Here is a 15697-nt window from a genome sequence, read left to right as displayed (position 1 = left end):
GCATCTGACCCAAAGTTCCTGTCCAGGTGCAGCGTTGCAGCTTCCACAGCCTCTGGAAGCGAGGCTGTGAAGCTTGCAAGGAATTGTGGGCAATGAAGAGGTCTGGGAATTAAAGGGGCCACGCACACTGAAGCAATACAAATTAAAATGAAGTGAAACAATACAGTTTTCAGCCCTTTCTGCCTTTAAAAAAAATATTTAACATTAAAAAGAAGTCCGAAATGTGAATATTCAGCTCTGAAAGCTGAATTACCTTCATAACCTCAAAAAATGGGAAAAATGCCTCAGCTCTAACACAAATAGCTCAGCAAGCCAGGGAAGGGACACCCAGGGTCTCACACGCAGCACTCCAGCTTTGTGCAAGGGGGTCAACACTGCAAGACAGGCTCTCTATCCACAGGGGCCAGGAGGCCCTCCAGAAAGAACGATGTGGGTCTACATCACCGAGGTCGTCACTGCCAACAGTGTCGACCCCACCAGCTGGCTCCAGTGCCCAAAGAAGCTTCATGACCACTGGTCAAGGTCAGTGAATGCATCTTCAAAAGTTGTCTTCTACCAACTGCAGCACTAGCCTCACATACTGCTCAATGCATGGCCCCCACCCCCAATCACTCACCTACCAACAATCTACACCAATCATGAGACACATCTCCCATTCCTAGCCTCACCTCACCCCCTTGGAGGAGATGGTGCAGGCCATTCTTGGCAGGGGCATGGCTAAGCCCTTGGCCAGCGACGGGGCTGAAACGATACAAGGTGCTGGTATCCTCATACGTTATCCAATTTCTGACAAGCACCTCATGCTTTCCTGCCCTCCCCTCACCACAACTCCACCCTTGTGCCTTCCTCATTTCACACACCCAAGAAATTCAGCCTTCCCAGCCAATGGGTGACCAAAAAGAGGGAGAGGAGAGTGAAGAAGAAGAAGAAGAAGAGGAAGATTGATTTGACACTCCCAGCCAACAGCTCCTCAAAGTCAACCAGCAAGGACATTTGCAGTGTCCCCCAGTGAGCCAGCAGCCTTCCACCAGCCATGCTGCAGCCACTGGGGTAACACTGCACTGTAGGATAGGCAAAGACACACACAAGACAGTCACTAAGAGAGTGCATACGGGTGATGAGTTGATTTTTTGATGTCACTTTGGATGGATAGACGTATATAGGTGGATTGGAAAGTTTGCTTTGTGGTGGCTTTTATTTCAGCATCGTGGCCAAGAGGATGTTGTGATGGTCAGTAACAGATGGGAGGTAAAGTCTGGGATGAATGTTGAAAGGGGAATTGGGTTGTGGTCACTGGAGGTGGATGATTCCATCCCAGATATCCCGGCCACAAAGGGGCTGTCTGGGTTCCATCCTTCCTTCTGCTTTCTCCTCTTCTGTGTCTTCCTCTTCCCTCTGCAAGCAGATTCCGTAAATGTGAAATAATAGCATAAAATGCTGTAAATACTCAGCTGGTCATGCAGCATCTCGACCTGAGATGTGAACTCTGTTTTTCTCTCCATGGATGTTACCTGACCTGCTGAGCATTTGTTGCATGTTCTGTCTTCTCAAAGGTCTTCATTTACCATTTGAACCCATGCAAGCATCCAGCAGTAATCCCTACACACTTATAAAGCTTCTCACATCTATTGCAGCAAGCCACTACTTCAATAAAATAAAAATAGTCCAAAACCTTAAATCCAAACTTACCTGAATGATGTGTGTGTCCCTTTAAGAGCTGCAGACATCGCTACTGTCAGCCTCCTTATGACCCAGCACTGCATTTAGCGTTAGAGTAGAAGTTCGCGCTTGTGACGTAAAGTCGGTGTTGCACGGCAATTTACAGCACAACGCCACCATTTTGTCCAGCATGGCGCTGCCAGTTACCAGCAGCGCAAAGTTAATTATGAAAACGGCAGCAACCACGGAAACACCAGCATTTAATGGCGCTACGGAGTGGTGCTAAGGCCATGAATTTCTAGCCTGTTGCATCAAGGCAAGGCAGCATCCAAAGTCAAACTAGATTTTTCCAACGCAAAGGGCTAAAAGGGTTAAATTATGAGGACAAGTTGCATAGCAAAGGCTTGTGGTCCCTTGAGTATAGAACATACAGTGATCTAATTGAGGTGTTTAAGATGATTCAAGGATTTGATAGGGTTGATAGAGAGAAACGATTTCCTCTGGTGGCGGCGGAGTCCAGAACAGAGGGGCATAAACCTTAAAATTAGAGCCAGGCAGTTCAGGGGTGATGTCAGAAAGCACTTCTTCACACAAAGGGTAGTGGAAATCTAGCACTCTCCACCCGAAAAGCTTGTTGAGGCTGGGAGTCAATTGAAAATTTAAAAAAACTGAGAGTGATAGATTTTTGTTAGGCAAGAGTATTAAGGGTAACAGAACCAAAGTGGGTAGATGGACTTCAGATACAGATCAGCCATGTTCTAATTGAATGGCAGAGCAGGTTCGTGGCCTACTCCTGTTCCTATGTTCCTATGTAACGGTGTCCAAAATCTGCACACTGTGAGATGGCATAAATGTCACTCTCACTTGAGTAAGCTCCCGCTATGATTATAACAGCTGATGTACAGTCACAAACCCTCGCAGGCCTCCCAATCAACTGACACAAGGCGAGGATGTTTGATTGGCTTATATGGAAAGATAATTGTCCAGTATTTACTTGCCCTCATCAACCAGCATTTATTAAATGAGCCAGCATGGCAATTGTTAGCTGAAATTACTAGCTGTGAAAGCATATATATTGCAATTGGAAAATGTTAAAACTAACTGCTAGTGTTTTCTGTACATGTGGTAAAGGTTAATAGGGAGCACCGTCAATTCTCTAAGTACTTTCACACTGATCCCAATAATTGAGTATGAAAATTGCCTTCAGATAAATACTTTATAACATTTAACACAAAATATATATCATCTGCTAGATGCATCTTGGTTTAAGAACTAGGGGAGAATACCTCCCAGCATAACACTTGAGCCCAACCATCACAGAGTAACATATTTAATCATAGCTCAAGCTGCACAGAATAATATACTGATTCACATTGAACTTTCTTATAGTAATATACTCAGTCACAACCCAATCTGTACAGTATAATTTACTCAGTCACAACCCAATCTGTACAGTATAATTTACTCAGTTAAATTAATCTGTACAGTATAATTTACTCAGTCATATTAACTTGTACAGAATAATACTCATTCATACCGATCGTGTTTAGAGTAATAGATTCAGCTGCACCCACCATTCACAGAAGAATATACTCAGTCACAACTAACTTGCATGGAGTAATATGCTTGGTCATAGGGACAGGAGTAGCCATTCAGACCCTCAAAACTGTTCCACCATTCAATTACTTCATGGCTGATCTGTACCGTAACCCCATTTTTCTACCTTTATCCATATCCCTTGATACCCTTAAACAAAAGTATATTGATCTCAGTCTTGTAAGCTTCAATTGACCTAGCATGGACAGCCTTTTAGGGGAAAGAGTTCCTGATTTCCACTACCCTTTGTGTGAAGAGGTGCATCCCGATTTAACTCCTGACTGGCCTGGCTCTCATTTTAAGATAATACCCCCTTGTTCCGAATTCCCCCGCCAGAGGAATTCATTTCTCTTTAACTACTCTTTTGAATCCTCTTATAATTTTAAACACATTGAATAGATCACCCCTCCATCTTCTAAACTCAAGGGAATAAAAGCTAAGTTTATTCAACCTGTTCTCAGACTTTAATCCTTTAAACCCCGGTATCATTCAGGAACACCCGACAGAATAATATAGTCATTCACACCGACTCTGCATAGAGTAATATACCTGACCGCCTCTTAACCATTTACCTTAGTTCCAGGAGCGATTCACTTGGGTTGCTGATTGCAGACTCCTGCCACCCAAAATTCCGCTCCCACACGCAACCCACCTTGTGACTCCCATCGGGTTCAGGCGAGAGTCTGACCTCTGACAAAGAAATGAGACTCGGGAGTTGAAATATCTTTGGCCCTCATGTGGCATCATGATGCGAGCTTGCCGTTGACCCATGCATATTATGTTCGTATATATATGTATATGCATGTGTTGTGAAGGAATAGCCATATTCAAAAAAATACACCATCCTATGCACAGAATTTTGACTTTATTAAAACATGACATACTGGGTCTGGAAATCTGGAAGCCTTAACAATCAAAAGCTGTAAACAGCATACAGGCTTTTGAGATAAGATAAGTTGTTGACACTGAGACAATAGCCCTATTGAAGTAGAAAGTTAAAGGTTCCTAAAAGCCTGAAGCCTTGGAAAGAACACAATAGCCATACCCAGTTTAAGTGTTATAAACCAACACTTTGGAAAGAAACACAGAAAGATTAAAGAAACATATGCCATTGTAAAAATGACATCAAGTAAAAGAAACACCTGACATCAAATGAAACACGGGAGGCACCAGCCATCACATTGTTTTTGTGTTGAACTTGGGACACCTAGGAGACACAAAGTCTGTGTTGCAACCAGTTGAGGTGTTCTAAATGCAAAAGATACAAACAGGAGACTTTGAAAAAAATGACATCAAATAGAACCACTGCTGTCACATTGTTTTAATGATAAGCTTTGAACACCTAAAGGAGGAGACATAATTCTTAATGCTACAGCTGAACTTACAGTAAGAATAGCAGAAGTCAACAGAAAAATGACTAGAGATAATTAGCTTACATCAGCAGAAAACTTCAAAGGGTATACCACTGAGAAACGGTATAAATATAGAACTTTCAAATGGGAAGACAGATTTGCTGAAAGGGGCAAAGTGATTCTCAGGCTTCAGAGGCAGGTTCTGTAAGTTTTCAACTCAATGAGTCTCGGGTATCAAGGGTATTTGATTTTGGTGGATATCCTGGAAAAGACTAAGAAATGTAAAAATGTAACAAATTAAGATTTGAGAATAAGGGTCTCTGATGATAAGAATTGTAAGATTTCTGTTTTTGGAACTGTTAAAGTTGCGATTGAATCACCAGCTGTAAACTACATGTCGGTTCTTTAATAAATCTATATTTTTTTAGAATTGTCTCACATAGTACTTCTGTATCAAACTCGCAAACTCAATCTCTGTACACTGGTGAGGAGTTGCAGAATTCTGGGGGAGTTTTCCAGACCCTCATAATATCCGGAACGTTACAGTCTAGTTAAACTTATTAAAAGTACTATCTGGAGGACAGTAACATCTTCAGGTCATTCCTTTCCTTTAGGGAGAGATAGTCTGGACCTTTAGACCCAATTAAGTGTCTTTAGGATTCGGCTACCTCTAACTTTAGTTGAAGGTGAACGTCTGGGGAATATGCCTGACCTGGGGTAGCCCGAAAGGGGTTAGGGCTAGTAATTGTCCCTTCAGTGTCTGCTGTGGTTCAGTTGGTAGCAATCTCACTTTTGAGTCAGAAGGTTGTAGATTCAAGTCATACTCCAGAGACTTGAGCACAAAATCTAGGCTGACACTCCAGTGCAGTACTGAGGTAGTACTACACTGTCAGAGGTGCTGTCCTTTGGATGAGATGCTAAAGTGAGCTCTCCTCTGCCCTCTCAGGTGGATGTAACAGATCCCGTGGCACTATTTCAAAGAAGAGCTGGCACTTCTCCCTGGTGTTCCAACCAATATTTATCCCACAACCAACATCACTAAACTGGATCATCTGGTCACTATCTGGACCTTTGTGTGTGCAAATTGGCGGCCACGTTTCATGACTTCAAAAAGTATTTCATTGGCCATAAAGCACTTTGGGACGCGTTCTTTCTTTATATTCCTGATCCAAGCACAAATTTCACTTCAGAATCTAATTGCCTTGTTTCTTCTTCCTCTTTATGGCTTCCACCTTTCATTTTAAAGGCAATTACAAATTTAAAAATGGCCCAGAAATTCGGGTCGGGGGCTTCCCGCGGGTGTAAGCCCCCGACCTGCACTTACCTTGCGCGCCGGCAGTTGAGCTGTAGGGCCCCGTGGAATTCCGCTCCGGGACCTGGCCCAGCTGCCGGCGCGCAGTGCTTGCGTGTCCAAGGGGCGTCGTTAGTGCGATGCGTCCCCTGGGATCACGTGAGCCATGGGCAGCCAATCAGAGGAGGGAAAAGCCCATTCATAAGATTGACAGGAAGACCTGTCAAAACTTATAAATACTATGGGCCCCAAAATAGCAGTAAACCTTCAAATACATTTTTTTTTAAGTCACACTTTTTAAATAAACTATAAATTACATTAAATAACTATTTTAAACAATAATTTAAATTTTTGAAAAAAATAATTTTATATTCTAACGGGGCTAAAAATAAACTTACCTTGCTTTAAAGTATTTAAAAATAATAAACCTGTGGAAAAAATGTTTTAATTTTAATTAATTGACCACTTACCTTGCAAAAAGCAGGCCTTACACCTGCTTTTTAAATGTGTAAATCCTGCAGGCTTACCCTCCCGTGAAAACCTGTAAAAAAAAACTAAGTTCAAAGCACACGCGCAGCCTCCCCTGCGCATGCGTTCGACCTCTGAACCCCTTCGTTCAGAGGATCGGTAGTGCCGGTTTCCTGCGCATGCGCAGTGCATGCAGGAAACCGACACTTCAATTGGGCTTACGGGTGAGTACCCTGTGCGTACTTACCCGTGGAGACCCGAATGTTTAAAATTGCCGCCCGGGTGTACAACTGGGCTTGCAGACCAGCCGGTTGATTGTAGAAGCAGTCTGGTTTTCGCTTCCATTGATTTAGATGTTAAATCATGGAAGAAACTTTCAAAGAAGGGTGGGTGGACCCCAGAGTCTGATGGTGCTCGGGGACGAGTGAACAGATTCATGACTCAAGGCCTTTAAGTTACAGAAATAATGAAGATATATTTATAGATGAATATTGGAGATTAAAGCCATACCATTTAATATTCCTTTAAGTTCTCAGTGTTGCTTTGTGCAGAAAGTATGCTGTTTGAATTGTGGACTGTAGCACAAAGTTTTGTCGAAGGAATAATGTTGTTTGTAGTTAACAGAAACCCTACTCAAAGCAGAACATTTCTACTGGTAGCATTCTCGCTTGTGAGTCAGAAGGATGTAGATTCAAGTCACACTCCAGAGACTTGAGCACAAAATCTAGGCTGACACTCCAGTGCAGTGCTGAGGTAGTACTACACTGTCAGAGGTGCCTACTCCCTACTCAAAGCAGAACATGTCCTGGCCAATACTTATCCCTCAACCAACATAACAAAAACAGATTATCTGGTCATTATCACATTGCTGTTTGTGGGACCTTGCTGTGCACAAATTGGCTGCCATGTTTCCCACATTACAACAGTGACTCCACTTCAAAAAGTACTTCATTGGCTGTAAAGCGCTTTGAGATGTCCGGTGGTCGTGAAAGGCACTACATAAATGCAAATCTTTCTTTTACACAAATTAGCTATATGCTATTTCTCGGGATTCAACTATAGGGAAGATAATGTAGTTGGTTCTCAGGTGCTAATTGGGTAAGGCCTGCACTGACCTGAGCTGACCCCACACCACAGTGTGAGGTCAGCTTTGTTAGATAATCTCGCACCACTCCCGGTGCACACGGGACGATGGACTGGGAATGGGTGGGGCATCGGGGGCACAATGTAGGGCATGATGAAGCTGCCCCGGGTTAAAGGGGTGGCACAAGTTACCGAGGTCGAACTATTCCTTTCACTATTGCTGCTAGTGCATGGGGTCCTAGAAAGAAAGGTGGCCCTTTCTGTATATTGGGGGCAACCTGCAGTCTAGGTCAGCACCACAACAGCCCGGATGGAGATGCTAAAAGAATCAACGCAGTCTCAACCAGTGCACCAAACCTGGAAGCAGGTGAAGAAGAAAGTTGCTGCTACCAGGAATGATGCCAACATCATTCCTGCCCACATTTTGCTTCATTTTACAATGTTGCCTGACGATGCGGGGTAGAGTTTACCTTTTACTGCCAGGCGGAAAACTGTCAATCGCAGATCGACAGCCCATTATAGAAGCATACACACAACAACAACTTGCATTTATATAGCACCTTTAACGTAGTAAAACATCCCAAGGTGCTTCATAGGAGCGTTATCAAACAAAAATCGACACCAAGCCACATAAGAAGATATTAGGGCAGGTGGAGGTAGGTTTTAAGGAGCATCGAAAAGGAGGAAAAAGAGGGAGAGAGGCTTACGGAGGGAATTCCACAGCTTAGGGCCTTGGCAAATGAGGGCATGGCCACCAATGGTGACGCGATTAAAATCGGGAATGCTCAAGAGGCCAGAATTGGAGGAGCGCAGATATCTCAAAGGATTGTAGGGCTGGAGGAGATTTTTTTTTTTATTCATCCATGGGATGTGGGCATCGCTAGCAAGGCCAGAATTTATTGCCAATCACTAGTTACCCTTGAGAAGGTGGTGGTGAGCCACCTTCTTGAACCGCTGCAGTCCGTGTGGTACTCCCACAGTGCTGTTAGGGAGGGAGTTCCAGGATTTTGAACCAGCGATGATGAAAGAACGATGATGTACTTCCAAGTCAGGTTGGTGTGTGACTTGGAGGGGAACTTTGAGGTGGTGGTGTTCCCATGCACCTGCTGCCCTTGTCCTTCTAGGTGTTAGAGTTCGTGGGTTTGGCAGGTGCTGCCGAAGAAGCCTTGACAAGTTGCTGTAGTACATCTTGTAAATGGTACACACTGCAGCCACAGTATGCCCGGTGGTGGAGGGAGTGAATGTTTAAGGTGGTGGATGGGGTGCCAATCAAGCGGGCAGCTTTGTCTTGGATGATGTCGACTTTCTTGGGTGTTTTTGGAGCTGCACTCATCCAGGCAAGTGGAGAGTATTCCATCACACTCCTGACTTGTGCCTTGTAGATGATGGAAAGGTTTTGGGGAGTCAGAAGGTGAGACACTCACCGCAGACTACCCAGCCTCTGACCTGCTCTTGTTGCCACAGTATTTATGTGGCTGGTCCAGTTAAGTTTCTGATCAATGGTGACCCCCAGGATATTGGTGGTGGGGGATTCGGCAATGGTAATGCTGTTGAAAGTCAAGGGGCGGTGGTTAGACTCTCGCTTGTTGGAGATAGTCATTGCCTGGCACTTGTGTGGCACAAATGTTACCTGGCAATTAACAGCCCAAGCCTGAATGTCGTCCAGGTCTTGCTGCATGCGGGCATAGACTGCTTCATTATCTGAGGAGTTGCCAATGGCACTGAACACTGCAGTCATCAGCAAACATCCCCACTTCTGACCTTATGTTGGAGGGAAGGTCATTGATGAAGCAGCTGAAGATGGTTGGGCCTAGGACACTGCCCTGAGGAACTCCTGCAGCGATGTCCTGGGGCTGGGGCTGGGATGATTGACCTCCAACCGCCGCAACCATCTTCCTTTGTGCTAGGTATGACTCCAGCCAAATTACAGAGATAGGGAGGGGCGAGGCCATGGAAGGATTTGAAAACATGGATGAGAATTATAAAATTGAGGTGTTGCTTAACCAGGAGCCAGCGTAGGATAGCAAGCACACAGGTTGTTGTGTATGTAACCGTTTACCTTTAAGGGAACTATAGAATGTAACCGTTCGCCTTTAAGAGCACTACTTTAGGGTGGCACTATTTATTGGCTCATGTATACTGTAATACTGATAGTGACCACACCAGTATATAAGGGTTGGAATACGTTAACTAGGGCAGAAATCGCCCAGACCTCTGAATAGTAAAGACCTGTTTTGTTTGTACTTCTAAAGTCTCTGAAGTTATTTACTGCACAACCTACAGACTTTACAGTGGCGACGAGTCCGATCGTACCCTGCGGCAAGACTAACCAGTAGCAGAGAGCTTCAAAAAGAAAACACGAGGCTCCGTCTACTAAAAGTATAGTACTTACTGGAAGCTGGAAGATTAACAGCAAAGCTGCGGCAGCAACAGGCACAGATTACCCTGCTACCACATCTTGAGCGAGCCAATCAGCCTAAAACAAGGCGGCCGAAGAGACTGTGAGTAGGAAAAAAAAGTAAAACAAATAAATAAAAAAAACGGGGTAGAAGTACTTGGAGGAGAAGGGCAAAGCATTCGGGTCCAACGGCGTCGGGTGACAGCCGGACCGCGGGCAGTGTGAGAAGCCGTGCAGCAACCGCTGCCACGAAGCGCTGAGCCTGCGAGTAGGCGCGGGAGTGTCAGAGCCGAGAGCCGCGCGAGCGGGGGAGCCAGAGCCGAGCGGGAGGCGTTGCAAGCCAGCGATCGCATCTCCAGATAAGGGCCGAGAGCCGCGAGAGCGATCGCATCTACAGATAAGGGCCGGCAGCCGCTTCGCGATCCAGCGATCGCATTATAGATAAGGGCCGCACTCGGGCTGACAGACGGCGTCGGGGGACCGGGTGAAGACCGCCAAGCGTGGGAAAACTGCCATTGAAGTGGGCGGGGAGAGCGAGAAGCGCGGGAAAGCCGCCATTTTCGCAGGGAAACCGCTGAAGAAGAAGAAGACGGAAGCGGGAAACCGCCATCTTGGAAATTATTAAGAATTTTCAAAAATTAATAATAAGTAAAGAAATACTTGTGTTGTTCTCGAGAAGAGAAGAAGATGCCTAAACGAGGTAATATCACCAAATGCTATCGTTGTGGAAAGTCAACACACGACCAAAAGCAATGCTGGGGTAAAAACCAGGAATGCTGGAAATGTGGCAAGATCGGGCACATAGCTAAAGTGTGCCGGTCAGGAACGACGTGCAACAATAATGAGTCCTCACAAAAATGGGACAGAAAGGTACATGACGCAAATAGGAAGAGTCTGAAGGAACAGAAGTCGGACACACACGCCAAAGGCAGAGGACTGGACGGTCTAAGAATTCACAACGTGAGCAATGAAGTCGACCGTCAAACTATTTGGATAACGCTACCGATTGGAAAGGTCCCAGTAAAAATGGAAGTGGACACCGGATCGGCGTTGACGGTCATGAATAAGCATGACTATCAAAAGTTTTTCAAGCATATTCCACTACGGGATGCGGATCTGATACTGAAGACATACACGGGGCAAAAAGTATTCCCCATCGGGAAGATAGAGGTCAAGGTGAAATACAAAGATAAAGTTCACCACCGGTTGGAGCTGTATGTGTTGTCTGAGGGAGGCCCACCACTTCTGGGACGGGAGTGGATCCGGAAAATAAAGATGGATTGGCATGCACTAAACACCATGACGGTGGAGCCCGAAAAAGAGGACGTCAAACCTGAACGGTTGGCCAGAATATTAGACGAAGCTAAAGAGGTATTCCAGCAAGGACTGGGAAAGCTACGAGGTATTAAAGCAAAGGTCAAGATTGCAGAACATGCAAGCCCAAAGTTTTGTAAGGCCAGGTCGGTACCGTATGCAATACGACCAGCAGTGGAGGCAGAACTAGAAGAACTTGAACGATCAGGGGTTCTGTCAAAAGTAGACCACAGTGAGTGGGCCACGGCCATTGTACCCGTCATGAAATCCTCACCAAGTAGTAAGCCAGGGGGACCGGGGAAGGTCCGTATCTGCGGGGATTTCAAGATCACAGTGAACCCGGTGCTTCAGTCGGTACAATAGCCGCTGCCAAGGATTGAAGATATTTTCGCTTCGTTGGCTGGAGGAAAACACTTCACGAAGATAGACCTAGCTCAGGCATATTTACAGATGGAGGTTGAGGAAGAGTCACGCCAATACCTAACTATCAATACCCACAGAGGGTTGTACCGTTATAACAGACTGGTCTTTGGAGTGGCTTCGGCACCAGCAATTTGGCAGAGGGCCATGGAACAGGTGTTACAAGGAATTCCAAGCACGCAGTGCTATTTGGACGATATCCTAATCACGGGAATGGATGAAGAGGAACACCTCACGAATTTGAAACTGGTACTCACCAGGTTAAAGGAGTATGGCCTTAGGGTTAACCGCAATAAGTGTGCGTTTTTCCAAAAACGAATCTCATACTGCGGTTATATCATTGACCGCGAGGGACTACATAAATCACCGGAGAAGATAGAAGCAGTCGTGAAGGCTCCCGCTCCAGGGAACGTGTCACAGTTAAGATCATTCTTGGGGTTAATCAATTACTACCACAAGTTCCTACCAAATTTGTCCACGGTGCTGCATCCACTGAATGAGATGTTGCGAAAGGAGACACCATGGAAGTGGAGTGAGGAGTGCAAAAAGGCTTTTCGCAGAAGCAAGGAGTTGATTACCTCTGAAGAAGTGTTGGCTCATTTCAACCCAGCATTACCCCTTCGGCTGGCGTGTGATGCTTCACAGTACGGAATTGGAGCAGTACTTTCGCACAGGCTACCAAATGGCTCGGAAAGGCCAGTGGCTTTTGCGTCCCGATCTTTGACACCCGCGGAGCGAAATTACGCCCAGATAGACAGGGAGGCCCTCAGTCTTGTGTGGGGCGTGAAGAAATTCAACCATTACTTGCAATGTAAGAGGTTCACATTGCTGACAGACCACCAGCCGTTGGTGTCCATATTTAACCCGAACAAGGCCGTGTCCAACATGACAGCACAAAGGCTACAAAGATGGTCAGTCTTACTTGGGGCACACCAGTATGATATTGAATACAAACGGTCCAAGCAACATGGAAACGCTGATGGGCTATCACGCTTGCCATTGCCAATGGTAGAAGAAGCGAGGACAGTAGACCCAGTAGAGTTGTTCCACTCATCAATAGTGGAGTGTTTGCCGATCACGAACTCAATGATCGAAAATGAGACAAGGAATGACCCGACTCTTTCACGAGTCTATGACTTAACGGTGGAGGGATGGCCAGCGCAGTGCGAACCAACACTGCAAGCATTCGCACAGAGGAAAGAACAACTGTCTGTGTGTCGAGGAACCCTGATGTGTGGGTCTAGAGTGGTGATTCCACCCAAACTCCAAAAGAAAATACTCAAGGAGCTGCACGAAGGACACCTGGGGGGCGTAAAGATGAAGAACCTAGCTAGGGCGTTTGTGTGGTGGCCAGGCATCGATGGGGACATAGAGGAGATAACGAAGAATTGCCTAGGATGTCAGAGGGTTCAGAACGCGCCACCACAGGCTCCTCTGCACCCATGGGAGTGGCCCTCATCTCCCTGGCAAAGAGTACACATTGACTTTGCGGGCCCTTTCATGGACTCGATGTTCTTAATAGCGGTAGATGCCCACTCCAAGTGGCCGGAAGTAATTAAGATGACCACCACCACGACGGAAAAAACCATTACGGTGCTAAGGACAATGTTTGCGCGGAATGGTCTGCCAGAACAGGTCTGTTCCGATAATGGGCCGCAATTTGTGTCTGAGGAATTTAAGAAATTTCTAAAAAGCAATGGGGTTAAACATTACACATCAGCCCCATACCATCCCGCCTCCAATGGACTGGCTGAAAGATTTGTCCAGACCTTCAAGAAGGCCATAAAGACCATGAGTAATGAAGACATAAGTTTACAGCATAAGGTGGATAGCTTTTTGTTGGCCTATCGAAATGCAACACATGCGGTCACGAATCAAACTCCCGCAATGATGTTTTGCAATAGACGCCTAAGATGCCGGCTGGATTTGCTCAAACCAAACGTAAGAAGGGACGTAGAGAACCGGCAATTCCAGGGCATGAATGAAAGGGCCACCAGATCTTTCCAGATGGGGCAACAAGTTTTGGCCCGGGACTACCGTACGGAGAAATGGCAGCCTGAAACTATTAAAAAAAGGCTAGGACCGTTGATGTACATGGTGGACATTGGGGACAAGGTAATAAGGCGCCATGTTGACCAGATCATAGGGTCCGCCACAAATGAGCAGCCGACTTCACCACCTTACCCGAGTAATGTTGAAACTGAAGTACCCAGAACACCTACTTCTGATCTAGTAATACTAGAATCAGATAAACCTGACACTGTTGTTCCAGCTGAATCGACTTTACCAGAGACACCTACTGGACCGCTGGGAATGACGACACCACTGCGGCGTTATCCGGACAGAATCTGGAAACCTCCACAGAGACTGAACCTGTAAACTGTTTCCACTAAGAGTATGTTGCAACTGTTCCTATGGAGACTGAATCTGTGATCTGTTTTGACATGAAGTTATATATGTTATTATGTTATGTTAAACATGAAGTTATATGACGTTGACTCCATCAAGAGTATATCTGTAAATTGTTATATGACGTTGACTCCATCGAGAGTATATCTGCAAACTGTCTATATAAGTTGAAGATTGTATGTTTAACGGGATTCTGTAAGTAATAAGCTAGAAAGGGAGGAGTGTTGTGTATGTAACCGTTTACCTTTAAGGGAACTATAGAATGTAACCGTTCGCCTTTAAGAGCACTACTTTAGGGTGGCACTATTTATTGGCTCATGTATACTGTAATACCGATAGTGACCACACCAGTATATAAGGGTTGGAATACGTTAACTAGGGCAGAAATCGCCCAGACCTCTGAATAGTAAAGACCTGTTTTGTTTGTACTTCTAAAGTCTCTGAAGTTATTTACTGCACAACCTACAGACTTTACACAGGTGATGGGTGAATGGGACTTGGTGCGAGTTAGGACATGGGCAGTGTTAAGTCTGTGAATTATTTAGTTAATTAAAACAGACTAATGAGTAACAATAAAAACAGGTCTTTACTGGTTGGAGGTAGGGACTATACTGAATACAAGATTACTGCACAGTGCTTATATACCAGTGTGTTCACCCCCGGTATTACGTCTACAGCAGCCTGAGAAAGTAGTACATCTCTTAAGGTGGAACAGGCTTAAGCTCTCTTAAGGTGGAACAGGTTACATACACAACACTCCTCCCTTCTTAGCTTTATAGTCATCCCCCCATTTAACATAACGTAATAACATATATACATATATAACTTCATGTTTAACGTAACATATCACAGATTCAGTCTCTGCGGAAAACAGTTCACAGATTCAATCTCTGTGGTGTAGTCGGTTCACGTTACTCATTCAATAGTCCTTTCATGGATTTAACAGTTTGAACTTCCGAACTGATTTGGCTCCGTTCGGAGGGACCACGTGTGTGATCTGGTAGAGGTGATAATGGTTCAGATGGGTCATCTTCTGTTTTTACTTTTCCTTTTCTGCTTCTTGGAGACTCTCTGGGCTCCATTGTCAGCTGCCACAGCTGCCAGCTGCATGCGCAGTTCCTCCTTCTCTTCCTCCTGTTTCCGTCGTAGAGCCAGCTTCTCCCGATGTTCCGTAGACTTTTGGTGCTCCTCCATGATTTCTGCACTTTGGGAGTCGAAGTTACAAGCTGGGCAGGACAGGACATCGTAATATTTGGTGTCGTCCACCAGGTCATAGTAATATTCGGTGTCGTCCTGAGCTAGACCAGTGAGAGGGTCGTCTATTTCCTCCATACCCAGCTGGACGTTAGCCAGCTCTTGTTCCAAATCCAGACATCTTTCCTGAAGAGACTTCTTCATGTGTACCTCTGCATCCAGCTTTTTCTGGGCTTTCAGCAAGTCGTTTACTAGTGACCTCATTTGTGATTTTAATACTTCAACTTCCTTTGGAGATTGATTGATCGGACTATGCAATCCCTCTACCGGAGCAGCTGTTTCAGCGGTCTGTTGTTCTACGTTGACGTGAGTCAGCGTACTTTTGGCATCCAAGGGCTGCTCTGTTGCAGTCATCTCAGTCTGTGTTGCCACCTCAGCTCTTCCAATAACCTTTGAGAGCTCCGAACCCCTTTCGTTTGAATATTGAAGTTCGTGTTCAAGTTTTTCCCATTT

This window comes from Somniosus microcephalus, chromosome 20 (assembly GCF_052327205.1).
Source record: "Somniosus microcephalus isolate GS21.2 chromosome 20, FLI_Smic_1.0, whole genome shotgun sequence".
In the NCBI taxonomy this organism is placed as follows: domain Eukaryota; kingdom Metazoa; phylum Chordata; class Chondrichthyes; order Squaliformes; family Somniosidae; genus Somniosus; species Somniosus microcephalus.
Note: the sequence above shows the minus strand (reverse complement) of the source record.